Source organism: Rhinolophus hipposideros (genome assembly GCF_964194185.1).
Source record: "Rhinolophus hipposideros genome assembly, chromosome: 4".
Taxonomy (NCBI): Eukaryota; Metazoa; Chordata; class Mammalia; order Chiroptera; family Rhinolophidae; genus Rhinolophus; species Rhinolophus hipposideros.
In genome coordinates, this window is record NC_138050.1 from 35863579 (window position 1) to 35877700 (window position 14122).

At 34.9% G+C, this 14122-nt stretch overlaps 1 protein-coding gene across 3 annotated transcripts in view; it reads right to left on the reverse strand.

The window, feature by feature from the left end:
* Positions 1-14122, reverse strand: part of TUSC3 (tumor suppressor candidate 3) — a 154130-nt gene that overhangs the window by 113701 nt on the left and 26307 nt on the right. Inside the window, exon 1 of one of the 3 annotated variants that reach the window (XM_081045704.1) lies at positions 589-609. The exons of the other annotated variants lie outside the window; for them this stretch is intronic. The gene's annotated coding sequence lies outside the window, so the exon portion shown is untranslated. Of the gene's footprint in view, positions 1-588; positions 610-14122 lie in introns of those variants that run through there. 3 annotated transcript variants of the gene reach the window in all.

Here is a 14122-nt window from a genome sequence, read left to right on the forward strand (position 1 = left end):
TGGTCTTAAATAAAGCAGATATCAAAGGTAAAATAGACTTCCACCTACAGAAATATCGAATAGACATGCTTTTCCCTAATTCACCCACTAAAAACTTTGATCATGATATTAAAAAAATAATAATAATCATAAGAAAGAAGGCTTGGAACAGTGAAAACAAAAAGGAGGACGAGCAATGGACCTCAGAACCTGAAGAATGACATGATGGTGAGTTCCCTGGGTTTTCTTTTTGCCTCATCTATCCCACACTGGTTGCTGGAGAAGTCCACAATCCAAGAATGCCAATGGATACAGGAAAAAAAAAGGAAAAAGAAAAAAGCCCCAAGAAACAGATGCTCTCTCTCCCAAAAGGACAAGAGAGCAGCAACCTAGTAAGACAAAAAAATTAACTGCTCTTCTCTAGCCAAATGCCACAAAAACAAACAAACAAACAAACAACAACAACAAAAAACAATGCAGCCCCACCACCACCCTCACTAGCAAAGGCTGAAAGGGGAGCCTAACTCGACCTTAAATTTCCCTCTAGGCTTCAACATGTAACAACATGGAGGAATTTCATAAATACAAAGCTGAGTGAAAGAAACTTACGCAGGGTACTGAATGGTTCCATTTATATTGTCAAAAACAGGAAAATATCATCTGTGTTTAAAATCAGGATGGGAGTAGGCAGAGGGACAGTGGGGAGGCACAGTGACTGGGGACAATCCAAATGGAGCTGGGGTGCTAGAAACATTCTGTTCTGGGGAAAGGAGGTGACTGTGGGAGGAAGTAACACTCCATCTGCATAGAATACTCTTAGTCTTTAGAGCATTCATTTTACCTGAAAACGTCTGAGAAGTAAAAAGTCCATGGTGGTGTATTCCTCTAAGAAAACAGATCCCCTGTCCTTGGGAAACTAGGCAAGTACGTGGTTAGGGGAGAAAGACTTGAAGTGTGCCCTTTAACCAAGGTTTACACTACAGCATAAGGAGAAATGTAATCTATTTCCCTTCGCTCTCAAGTAAAAAGTGACAGTGGCTCCCTGTGAATCTCTCATAGAGACTGGGTATGTATTCAAGAAGGGGAGAATGCAGAATGATGCAGCCACTACGGAAAACAGTACGGAGGTTCCCCCAAAATTAAAAATGTGATTCAGCAATCCCACTTCTGGGTATATATCCAAAAGAATTAAAATCAGAATCTTGAAGAGGTATCTACACTCCTATGTTCACTGAAGCATTATTCACAATAGGCTAGATTTGGAAACAACCCAAATGTCCACTGACAGATGAACAGATAAAGCAAATGTGGTGTGTGTGTGTGTGTGTGTGTGTGTGTGTCTGTGTGTGTATCTACTAATATCTACACACACACACACACACACATACACACAAAATGGACTATTATTCCGTCTTTAAAGAGAAAGAAATCCTGCCATTTGTGACAATATAGATGAACACAGAGAACATTATGCTAAGTGAAATAAGCCAGTCACAAAAGCACAAATACTACATGATTCCACTTACATGATGTATTTAAAATAAAAGAAACAGAAAACAGAACAGTGGTTGCCAGGAGCTGGGGGAGGCGGAATGGGGAATCATTGCTCAGTGGGTGTAAAGCTTCAGTTACACAAAATGTGTAAGCTCTAGAGATTTCCTATATAATATAGTATTTATAGTTAACAATACAGTATTGTGCATTCTAAAATATGAAAGGGGAACTGATCTCATGTTAAATGTCCATACTACAAAACACACAAACAAGAACACAAGACAATGTTTTAAAGTGACGGCTGTATTTTTAGTACTTTGTGGTGATGGTATCACGGGTGTGTGCATATGTCAGTCATCAAGATGCATACATTAAATAGGTTTGCTTTTTTCATATATTAATTACAACCAAATAAAGCTAAAAAAGAAACAGAGAAGGGAAGGTAGGCATCTTACACTCAGAGTAAAAGACTTGTTGAAGTACTCTGTACCTACCTAAGGAAGAAAAAAGGTATGCTGGAAAAAAAGGAAGAGATTTTGTCTCTTCTAAACTATCCTATTTTTGCTTATAAGGTGAATCAGGAGAGAATGACAATAGGAATAGTAATGTTTTTAAAGTACATATTTGATTATATCTTGTAAATTATTTGTTTAAAAAGTTTTAAATTTACTATATGAAAAATCTCAATTCTTTAAAACATGAAAAAAAATCCACGTTCTGTAATTACAATGAATAAAAGAAATGGTGTCATTTAAGAAGTGACTTCCCCCTCCTATCCTCTTTTAGTATCCCAATTTCTTGATTATTCACACAAATTTCTTTCCTTCTCTGATTGTTCAAACCAGACTAGAACATCAGCAAAATCCACCAAAAATTTTCCCTATGAGCTTTAAGTACCGAACAACTTTTAATATTTTCTTCCAAAACATAAGCATAGGGGGTGATGGAAGCATTCTGTCTCATGACTGCAGTGACAGAGCCACAAGTATGCTTTTGCCAAAATGCATAGACATATGCAACACAAATATGAATTTTATTTTATGCATTTTTTAAAAAACAAAGAAGATGGGGAAAGGAGGTCCCAAAATAAAATACAAACTTTAACAAATGAACCTGACTGCATCACAAGTTAATAACATACATAATTTTGGAAAACAATATTTGATTAGATACTGTTACAACTAAAGCAAAAATAAGTGCACATAAATGCCATACGGTAGTTATTTTATTTCTCAGAGGACTAGCACTTCTGTTATTTAATGAGTACACTAGAGTTGAACAAATAAGCAAACATATTGCAGATAATGACAGCCAGATTTCAGGGAAGAACTTACAAATAAGGAAAGGCAGAAGGCTAGAATAATTCCTGTGAACTTGGGTAGTAGTTGGAGGCTTCCATATTAACTTGTGGCTTTTAAAACAGAGATAAACAGAAAATCTATATTTTACAGATAGATGCAGAAATAAAAATGGACCTGTATGCATGGATACAGATACAGATAAATACAGAAATAAATATGAACCTGTCCTCTGAGAGGGCTCAGGAGCAATGACATCCCAATCGTAAAGAGCACCCTAACACTAAGATTGTAGTTGCTAAATACCATCCTCCATTTAAAGAACCTCAGTTGCCTGGAGAAACAGTTGATTAAAAGGCCAAGGCAGAGAAAAACAACACGAGACTAGAATACCTTGTAGTACCAGAAGGTAAAGAAGTTCTCAAAAATGAGAAATGGCATGTCAATGGGCACAGGAACCAATGGAGGAAAACTCCTAAAAACCAAGGCTGGAAAAATAGAAGCAACAGAAATGACAATAGTATTGAATTATGAACCACATAATAAAAAATAAAAGCCCAATGAAAGACCACAATTAAATAACTGAATGAATACACAAATAGGAGGAAAGGGACAGCTTTTCCTTACAGAAGAATTCCAAATAATTAATGTAGCAACAGTAAGTAAGCAACAATAATTAATGTAGCAACAGAAAAGCACCATTTGAACACCACCAGTAAGACCCACCAGTGGGTGAAATTTTAAGGAGAAACAGAATATTTGTGTAGTCTCAAAGTATCTTCCCAAAGATGTTTATTAATTATCAAGAGAAAGATAGTACCATGATAGTGGAGCAACCCAGCAACAAGAAATCCAAGTAATCGGTGATAGCAATATGGGTAATAAGACAAATCAACATTGCCAACTCCCTGATGATCCACTGAGAAGAGCACATTCCTTCTGTGGTATTCCTGGCAAAAATGCATGACCTCAACCTAATCATGAGAAAACATCACACTAACCCAAATTTAGGAACAATATACAAAATAACTGACCAGAATTCTTCAAAGCTGTCAAGTTCATGAAAGACAAGGAAAGACTAAGGAACTGTCACAGACTGAAGAAGACGACTAAGCTGACGTGACAACTAAAATGCAATGTGGAACCCTGGAATGGCTCCTGAAACAGGAAAAGTGACATTAATGGAACCAGTGAAATTTGAATAATGTCTAAAGGTTAGTTAATGAATTAACAAGTGTTAATTTCTCATTTTTCATAATTGTGCACACTGTTAAACTTGGGAGAAATTGAGTGAAAGGCTTATGGGAACTCTACAATTTTTGCAACTGTTCTGTGTTTAAAATTATTTCAAAATGAAAAGAAAAATGTAAGCATATGTTCTAAAAATATATCAGTTCCTTAATTTTTTAAATGTACACAAGTTTTACCTATTAGTCAATGCTGGGATGAAAATTTCTGTGCTACAAGTTCAGAGAGAAGATTACAACTTAGTGTCGCTTTATACTAGCACATTTTTAAAATGAATAATTATTTTTGGCTTTTGAAAGTATCACAATCAGGATCATAAAAGTGAGAAAAAAGGAAAACACTCAGGCAAATCTCTTAGATCAAGCAATTTTGATAGACTGCTTGGGAGATCCTCAGAATGATACTGTAAGCACGCCCTGAGGAAATTAAAGTACAGTTCCAAAGTGTATGTGTTACATGAGAAGTAAGCATTCCCTAATTCAAAAATATTTACTGACTATCTACTATGTGCCAGGCGCAGAATTAGGATCTAAGAATATAAGAGTAAATATGATACAGTCCCTGCCCTCACTGAGTTTACAGAGTGATGTTTCTCAAATTTTAATATGTACTGATCCCTTTTAAAGAAAATTCTTGCAGCCCCTTCTTTGCGTCAGTTGATTCTTTGCATCAGTTTTGACATTTTTTGTGATTTTAAATTTGTTTTAGTTATGTGAGATAGAACGATAAGGAGTTTATATCTACTATATTTCTAAGTCTCTAGTACTCTCACACATTAAAAAAAGCTAACTATGGGAGGTGATGGACATATTAATCAGTTTGACTGTGGTAATCATTTCAGTGTGTACATATTTCAAAATGTCATATGTACATTTCATATAACACATATAATTTTATTTGTTAAAAATAAAATTAAATTTATTTAATAAACAAAAATGTAATTTAAAATGTTAAGGTCTAAGGACTTTTGTTTTAGAAAGATCACTCAAGGTGCAAGGTTGAGAATGGGCTGGAGGAGGGAAGAAGGTAGACAAAGAAGTCAGTTGAAAGGCAGGAGAAGTCAGCTCAAAATGCTGAGAGCATGGAGCAGAGTGGAGGCCGTACAGAGGAGACTAAGTGAGGAGATACAAGAGATATGTGGGCAGCCTGATCAACAGGACTCGGTGATCATAAACAGGAGTGAGATCACGGAGGGAGGGGTCAAGGATGACATTCAAGTTTTTGCTTTGAGCATGTGGGTGAATAATTTTCTCACTCACTAAGACAGGAAAACACAAGTGGAAGAGCAACTGTGTAAGAAATTGAGTTCAGTTGAGGATATGTTGATTTGAGGTGACTGCCTCCTACTTAAGGACTGGGACTGTGGTCTGTTCACTCCTATATCCTGCATGCCTGAAACTGACCCTAATGTATAGCATATATCAATAAGTATTTGCAAAATAAATTGAAAAAGTATAGCATACTAATTTTTTGGAAAGTTCTCTTTGAAGAGTACATTGACTTTAAAGCTCCAGCTTCTCTGAAAGTTACAAAAAGTTGCAAGAGCAGCAAACAGAGAAGAAAAGATAAAAACATCACAAAGTCTGAACAAGACTAAGAGGACAAGAGCCCCCTTGTTTAAAAACCTTCAGCGGTTAACTACTGATGGGATAAAATCAACCCAGAACACAGAACCACGACATTATCTGGCCCTCCCTGTTTTACTAGTTTCCTTTTCTGCCGCTACCTCCTACACCACCGCATATATGACACCAGGACTGGGAACATCTAAGAATCAGTTTTGCTTAATAAATGTCTTGCATAGTTCTAATATGAACACTAAATTGAGAGGCCACTGCTATACTCAATCTCAGAAACAGGGCACTTCTTCTACAACACCAGGCCTAGTACAGAAATACCTACCCGACCCCTCTTCCACTGTCATCCCTTAGTGAATGTATCCTTGTCCTAATGAAGCCAACTCCAATATAGCCACATGCAAGGACCCTTTCCTAAAGCCACCTAGGGACTGTCAGTTCCTCATTTGTAGAAACTTCTACTAGACTACCTATCACCCTTCCCGTGATCTATCTATATGGCCCCTACTAAGTTCCTAAAGGGCAAGAAACAGGTCTTATCACCTTTTAACCCTAGATTATTGAAAAGTCCAAAGGATATAACAGATACCGAAGCTGTGTGTAACTGAAGTGGGAGTTACAGATTAGAAATTTTTAACTAAAAATTAAGGAAATATGTCTACATTATATCTACAAAAATATAAAGATAGGGGAGAACCAAAACTATTTCTAATTGAGTTTTGGTAGTTTCAACATATTTACATTTATTTTAAAATTACTAAAATAGATTGTTATTCTATAAACACACTTCAGAGGAAAATTTCCAGGAGTTTACATTTCATATACAAATATGTATCACTACTTATAAACTTCTAAAATAGAAATTAGTCAAGAAAGAACAACAACTTTATTGTTTTGTTTTTTTGGGGCATATTCATTTACAAACCTATTCCTATACTAAACTAGGTTATCCACTTTTATTCCACTTTCCACCCATAAGGAGCAGTGATCAGTTTTTGTATCTCTTGCCTCAAATACTTTTTTCCCTATATTGAAGTCAACAATCAAAGGGACCTGAAATTACTATACGATAACATGCCTTTGACTCATCCTTTCTGAACTCTCTCATCTGTGCACACTAAGAAAACATTAGAAGGTATACAAGTAACTATATTAACTACATAAATGACCTTTATTTATAGACACTGACAAAAATAGAACCTATCAACACCAAATTAAAACTTTCATCTTCCTACCTCACTAATGTCAAACCCATCACTACTGATGAAGAGCCAATGACTATTAGCAATATTCATTACAGAAAACCTAAGTTTATTTTTAAAATGTAGCATTATCATCCTTATCATAATATGAGGCTCACAATCAAGTGACAAGAATAAAGAGTACTTCCAATGTGTCAGGTGCCAAAGTAGGCACATGACATGTCAGGTGCCATATTGACAACCCTATTCCACAGAGAAAAGAAAAAACAAATCAGGCTCGAAGAACCTAAATTACTTATTCAAGATCAAATTAATAAGTGGTTAAGTGGGGATTGAAATTCAGCTTTCCTGTTGTTAATTCCTATGCCACTTTCTCCATGTAATAGGGAAGGGGTGTGTGTGGGGGGGGGGTTGTGTGTGTGTGTGTTACCTGTTTGTATGTGACATATGGGGGGAGTGAGGTTTATACACATTTCATTCTTAAAAATAAAACTGGGAGATCCATTTAAGTACAAGTAGACTTTTCTACACAGTGAGACAGTTTACCAAAGAGCTCCTCTAATCTGGTTACCTCACTAGGCCAACAAAGATATTATTTGTAAGCATCCATATGTACAATAAAAAGTAGGCCAGATAAACAAGTTAACATGTAGTTTCTAATTGCTTAAAGATTTTAAGATAATATAGAAAAATGTATTTTAAAAGTACCAATACACTTGAAAAACATAATAGCAAAAATACTATTAAAAATAAATTTAGAACACAATTAAAGAGAGCCAAGTGGCAGTCCTCTATTTAGGAAATAATGTGCAAAAGAGATCAATCTGATTAGCTGTCACCTTTTTACAGAAAAATAAATGGTCTAGGAAGGGAGGTTTTAGGGCATCCTGGCTGATTCAAACTTCCAAGAGCATCTATTATAAAGAAGGCTGAGCTAATTCTCCAAGGAAAATGTTACAAGGTGATATAGCAGAAATATTCAGTAAGGAATATAAATCTGATCAATGGAAATTCAATGATCTACTAAGAAAGAATCATAGTTTGAGCTGCAGTCCCCCAATGGGGTTTACTTACGTCACTGCTGCACTTCTGTGACAGGACTATGTAGCCTTATTTAGGGACAGGTAGGGTGCATCTGCCCCTTCAAAGTATTTCCCTTTTAGAAAGCTGTTTGTACTTGTCTCTGTTGAGATTTTTTTCTTCCTGCTAATATTTCACTTCTCCACAAGTACTTTCAAGACTTCACCAACTCCTCTGGATGTCCCTTTTGGTCTCTTGAAGAGAGTAACGCTCTTGAATCTTAACTCCCTATTCCCACTAAAGAATGACACTTAGCTTAAAAAATAATAATAACAATAATTCCAAAGGGAACTTTGTGTATTTAAGGGAGCAAAGAAATATCCATAAGATGGAATATAACACAACTTTTAAAAAATTGAGACAGCACCATATGTCAAAATTAAAACTGGAAAATTATTTGATGGTTCGAGTTCAAATGATGATTCTGTATTCACATGCAATGTGACTTGACCAAATTATTCCCCTGAATCTCAGTTTCTTCATCTCTAAAAGTGAAGAAACACCTCACAAAGATGTTGGTGAAATTAAATGACTTAATGTATGGGAAATATCTAGCACAGCATCCTGCAAAGGACAAGCACTCAAATTTTGTTCCCTTTTCCTGATAGATAGATAGGTTCATTTCTATCAGCAACACTGATCAGGCTGCTAAAGGAACATCCACAATGGGATTATTTAAAGATCTCATTAATATCTTAAATCTCAGAGTTACCAAATGTTTTCTGAGTATTTATGACACGACAAGTACTGCACTAAATTTATAACCAAGCTTGTGGATTACTAATTACATGACAAGCGTGTTAAATTCATGGAAAATGAAAGAGGAGTACAATAAACCCTACTCTCAAAGCCTTATAGCAAATAAGCTCTACCATTAAAAAAATAATAACAACATATATATATATATATATATACACACACACACACACACACACACACATATGTGTGTATATGTGTATGTGTATATGTATGTGTGTGTGTGTGTGTGTGTATCTTATATACATATAGCTTAAGTTGATGTGTTATGGTTGTGGAGTTGTGGCTATGCTGTTAAGTAAATGGCTTAGTGCCAACTCAGGAAAGGATGGCATATAAGATCTCATTTCTGTGAACACTAACTGGTTGGTAATGGCTAACTTAAATTCAGTACAGAGGGAAATTCTAAAACCTAGACTGGAACTACGTAAAGAGTATGTGAGCAGTTGCAGTTTGTCTGTTCCTGGCACTGGGCTGGGAAAATAGGGACATAAGTGCCATAAATCTACCATATCAGAAAAGGAAAGAGAAATCTAAAACTGAGAATCTTCAAGGAGTAAACCCTTTCCTTAACCAGTTACGCCGTAAGAAGCACAGGCTAGGAGGTCCCACAGGTTGATGAAAAAGTATAAAATGCATATAGTACACATGCCATAAAGAGGGCAAAGATTTAACCAAGTAGTCAGTTTAATAACTCAGCAAATCATGGTATCTCTGCAAGCTATGCAACCTACACTCTATTGGAAAACCTCAACTATCACTACTTCAAAGGGAAAAAGGCAGAGAGTCAAAATACATTAAATAAATCATGCTGAAAGTTCTTTGATGTGTCTAATATCAAGCACTATAAACTTAAAGAAAGGAATACCGGGAAAACTGCAGACCACTTCCCCCTCAGAGAGAAGCCTAACGATAACCTGGCCTGTGTAAGCACGTAAAAGATCTGGCTACCTATGACAGGTACGCAGTACTCACAAGTTGATATAGGGAATAGTCATATCTGTTTTTAAGCTCAACATGTCAAAGACAGTAATTCAATTCACAGCTGAATGAGAAATGTAGAAAAAAACTTATTTGAGAAAACACTTAATTTAAATGTTTACAGTTTTCTTTAGAAAGGAAGAAACCTTCAATTGACGGCGCTACAATATTCAATTAAATGAACTTTTTTCTGTAGACGTAGTAAAACATTTCCAGTAACACTCATGTAATTAGGGGCTTTCTCAACCTGAACTGGCCTCAGAAAATTTCCCAGAAGAAAGATCTACATGTTTGCTATTTTGTATCCCTCAAAGCATCTTGAACTTGGCTATGTCTTGATAGGCCCTAAAGGGCCTATCAAGCTCTTGTAGGCGCTTGTACGCTTGCTCTCCCTCTCTCTCCCATACCCTCTCCCTCCCCACATACACACATACTGAAGCAATGGACAATTTCTAAAATTTATAAGCTATAATCCAGAAATTGATCATTTATTAGCCCTATTCAAATATAATTTTTAAAAAAGTTTCTAACTTTAGTTTGTCATAGACTCTTTTCTCTATTTATTCACTGACTCAAAAGTAGAAATAATATTATAGAAGAAGAAACTGTTTCCTGAAGTTGTATGTTTATGCCATATGTAACTGACATAACCATAAGAACTTAAGCATTACTGTGATCAAATTTAAAAGTAATAATTCAAGAATTTAACATCAACTTCAATTGTTTAGGATTCCATAGTTCACAAAACTAAAAGAGCAGTGCATTTACATAAACATATCAACATAAATCATACATTAAAAAATATCAGAATTTTTGCTCTATAAGAAACTTAACTATTCCATGGCAGTAACAGAATTTTTAAAACCCTAATGTTAAATGCTGTTATACCTTAATTTTATGAGATAAAAACATTATACAGTATTTTGAAAATTTTGTAGTTGACACTAGTAGTAATAACAAAACTAGATTAATGAATGTATGGAATTATATAAATTCAGGTATACCAGGAAATAAATCTCATCCCCAAAATTGAAGGCCATACACAAAAACATTGATACAAAATATATTAAACTGATTATACTGGTTAATTTAGTAATCATGCATTTTAAAATATACTCTAAAAAGTAATTCAAAAAGAAAATAAATCTCAGCATAATTAGGTGATTGACAGCAATAAAAATAGGCAGGAAATAAAGAGCATATTAGACCAATGAAATTTTAGGGACCAGAATGACACACACACACATTCTGTAAATACTGAAAAAATTCTATCACAACATTAAGCGAAAAGACAGAATGGAAGGTAGCATATTTATATTAACTACAACTACACAAAAATATCTCTAAAGATAAATCATAAAGTCATGTAAATAGTCAAAAAATGGTCTTTTTCAGAATTACGAGTTATTCTGTTTTATTTTTTACTATAAAGTGAAGGCAGTTTTTCTTTTTTTTTTAAATTCATGTGGGTTGTCTTCATGACTGTTTTGACTGTAAAATTGCTTCAGTACAGTACGCTCCTGTCAAGAGGTAGTATCAATAGAATGTGAAGGATCAAAATACGAAATTATTTTAATAAGGGGCCGTCATAAAACAGGCTAAATGAGCACCCCATTTTTATTCTACCACTGAATTATGCAGTTTCTATCCCCATATTTCTTGAACTCCTTCATATATTTATGTTGGATATTTATTCTTTTTTTTAATTTATTAGTTAAAGGTGTACAAGACAAGGTAATACTTAGATGTTCATCATTTATATCCCTCACACTGTGAACCCCCTCCCCCCATCCACTATCCCTCCGACCTCGCACCGAGCCATCACATTATATATATAAAATTATAGTTGGCATTCATTATTGTTTAGCTTCTGGTGTACAATGCCATGATCAGGCATCCACAGTATCCCTGAGGTGGTCTCCCAAATAGGACACATACATGTCCATTGGATACCCAACAAAATCTTTACAACATTAATGATTACGTTCCCCAATTTTCAAAAACCCTGAGGCCATTTGTGGTTACCGACTGTTTCCTAATCCCTTCACCTTTCCCCTTAACCCCCACCCCCGCCCATCTAACAACTCTCAGTTTTTTCCTTTTTGTCCCCAAAACGAAATGCCCATCGGTAGGTGACTGGATTAAGAAGCTGTGGTACATTTATACAATGGAGTATTACGCAGCCATAAAGAAGAAAGAAATCTTATCATTTGCAACAACATGCATGGATCTAGAGAACATTATGTTAAGTGAAATAAGTCAGAAAGAGAAAGACAAGTACCATATGGATATTTATTCTTGTATAAGTATCCCATTTTAAAACAGGTACCAGATACAAAGAAACACAGCAGCTGTAAGAGTAGAGAAGAAAATCTACTTGCAGCTGTACACTGCCATTTGGCCTTTCTCCCTTGAGAGCACGAACCCAGACAAGATGGCCATTACCAGTGTTAATGAGTGGAGCAGATACCCTATTATAATAATACATTATGTCACAAAATAATCTGCACTGCTCTAGAAATAGGGTTTGTATATAACGCTTTACTGTTAATAGCAACAAACTATGTGTTACAGCTGAAGAAAACTTTTACTGCAAGAATGTGGAAAACCAAAAACATTAACGATTCATACACTGCAAAACTGAGAGATGATTCTTAGCAAGTTGAGTATTCTTGAGTCATACAAACTAGTAAAATCTGTGATAATTAAATTATTAAAACTAAGAAAAATTAAATAGAATCCAAGAGAAAATAAGCCAAGAGCAAAGCTTAAAATGTACTTTAAAAGGTTTCCAATGCCTTTCATCAACCTAAATAAGATTTGGTCTATCAAATTACTTCCAAATGGCAGGAGCAAGTGAAGTTTTGGGGGGAGAACAAAAGATTCGCTTTGGTTATTTTGTATAAAAGGTATACTATAAAAATTATCACAGCTACCTACTAACTGAAATCTGTGTTAGGGGCAGAGACTCAAATATTTTGGGCAGCAAAATCTCCAAAGAAACTTCTTACATGGGCTTTATGTAGAAAACATTGAGTGATATTAGAGAAAATACCCTACCTTTGTACCCACCACCAGGATAGAATGAGATGCCCCTACTATTGTTCCATTTATCCCTATAATATGAAGACCATCATATAGAAATGCACTGCCTATGAAAAGTACCAAAATAATGTAAGGTAGCAAAGCAAGCAAAATAATAACAATAATAATAATAATATTAATAATAAAATTCAGTACAAATTAGAGCCTCTTGGGGTGGGAGGTGGTGGGGAACTAGATGAATTCTAACCAAGCGATAAATCAAAATAAAGAACTCAGGAAATAAAGAAACTATGGTTAAAAAAAACCCACAACTAAATGTCAACTATAGTGTTTAATTTATTAAATGCAAATACATTTCAATGTAAAACAAAGAATAAACAACTCCAGTAATTACTGTTATAGACAGTCTCAACAGCCTGGTTTGCCTAGAGGATCCCAAATTGTATTTGCTGTCCTTGCATATTCAATAATAGCACTCTGTTTCTCTCTCAAAAATATCCCAATCTGGATAAATTATATGGTCACTCGTGATATATAACCCTTACATTATGTTCCATAGTTAGATAAAGTAATTTATTAAACATTGAGAGCCAAGGAAGGGAATTTGGGAGGAAATATAAGAATGCAAAATTTCCACCTCATCTATAGTATAGAGTCAATCAATACAGACTTTGATGAAAACATGACATGATTTAAAACAATAGTTAATGCTATTCAAGTTGAGAGAAGGAAGGATACTAATGTCTGCGACCTACTTAAAAAGCATTTGGACGTACGGATGATAGATAAGATGGCTACATGATAAAGTAAGTACAGTAAAATGTTAATTGTAGAATCTACGTGGTAGGTATTTGAGTATTCACTGTAAAATTTTTCAACTTTTTTGTATGTTTGAAAATATTCGTAACAAAATGCTGGAGGAATATGAAATTCACCTAAAAATAATGACAGTTGTTTCTGGATGGTAACATTTTGTAGCGAATTTCTTTTGCTGTCATATTTGAACATTTCTATTTTGCTTCTTGTTATAAACATATCATTCTACAAACATGTTATAACTATAATGCTAGTTTTAAAATAAGTTGTCTATCAGCAACAGTTCATTAGTTTCTACCACTCAATTATTAAAAATAAAGCCCAGAACATAAAGACCACAACTGCGTCTTATTTATCACTGTGTCCCCAGTACCCAGCCCAGTGCTTGCCTCATAAATAAGTATGTGTATAGCTAATTAGGTAATGGACCATTTTATTGGAAATGCAGAAACAGAATGAACACCGTTCTCTCATGGCTGTCATAGTCCTTGGTCCAGACACCCTTCTACTTATGGGGGAATTACTCTTTTAAAAACATTTGCTATTATAATAGAGACAGCATCCCAGGGTGAAAGTTGACCATTAAAACTTGGAAGCAGTATGTATACAAGGTCCCACATTAAGTTGCTAGTATTCATTCGGTAAA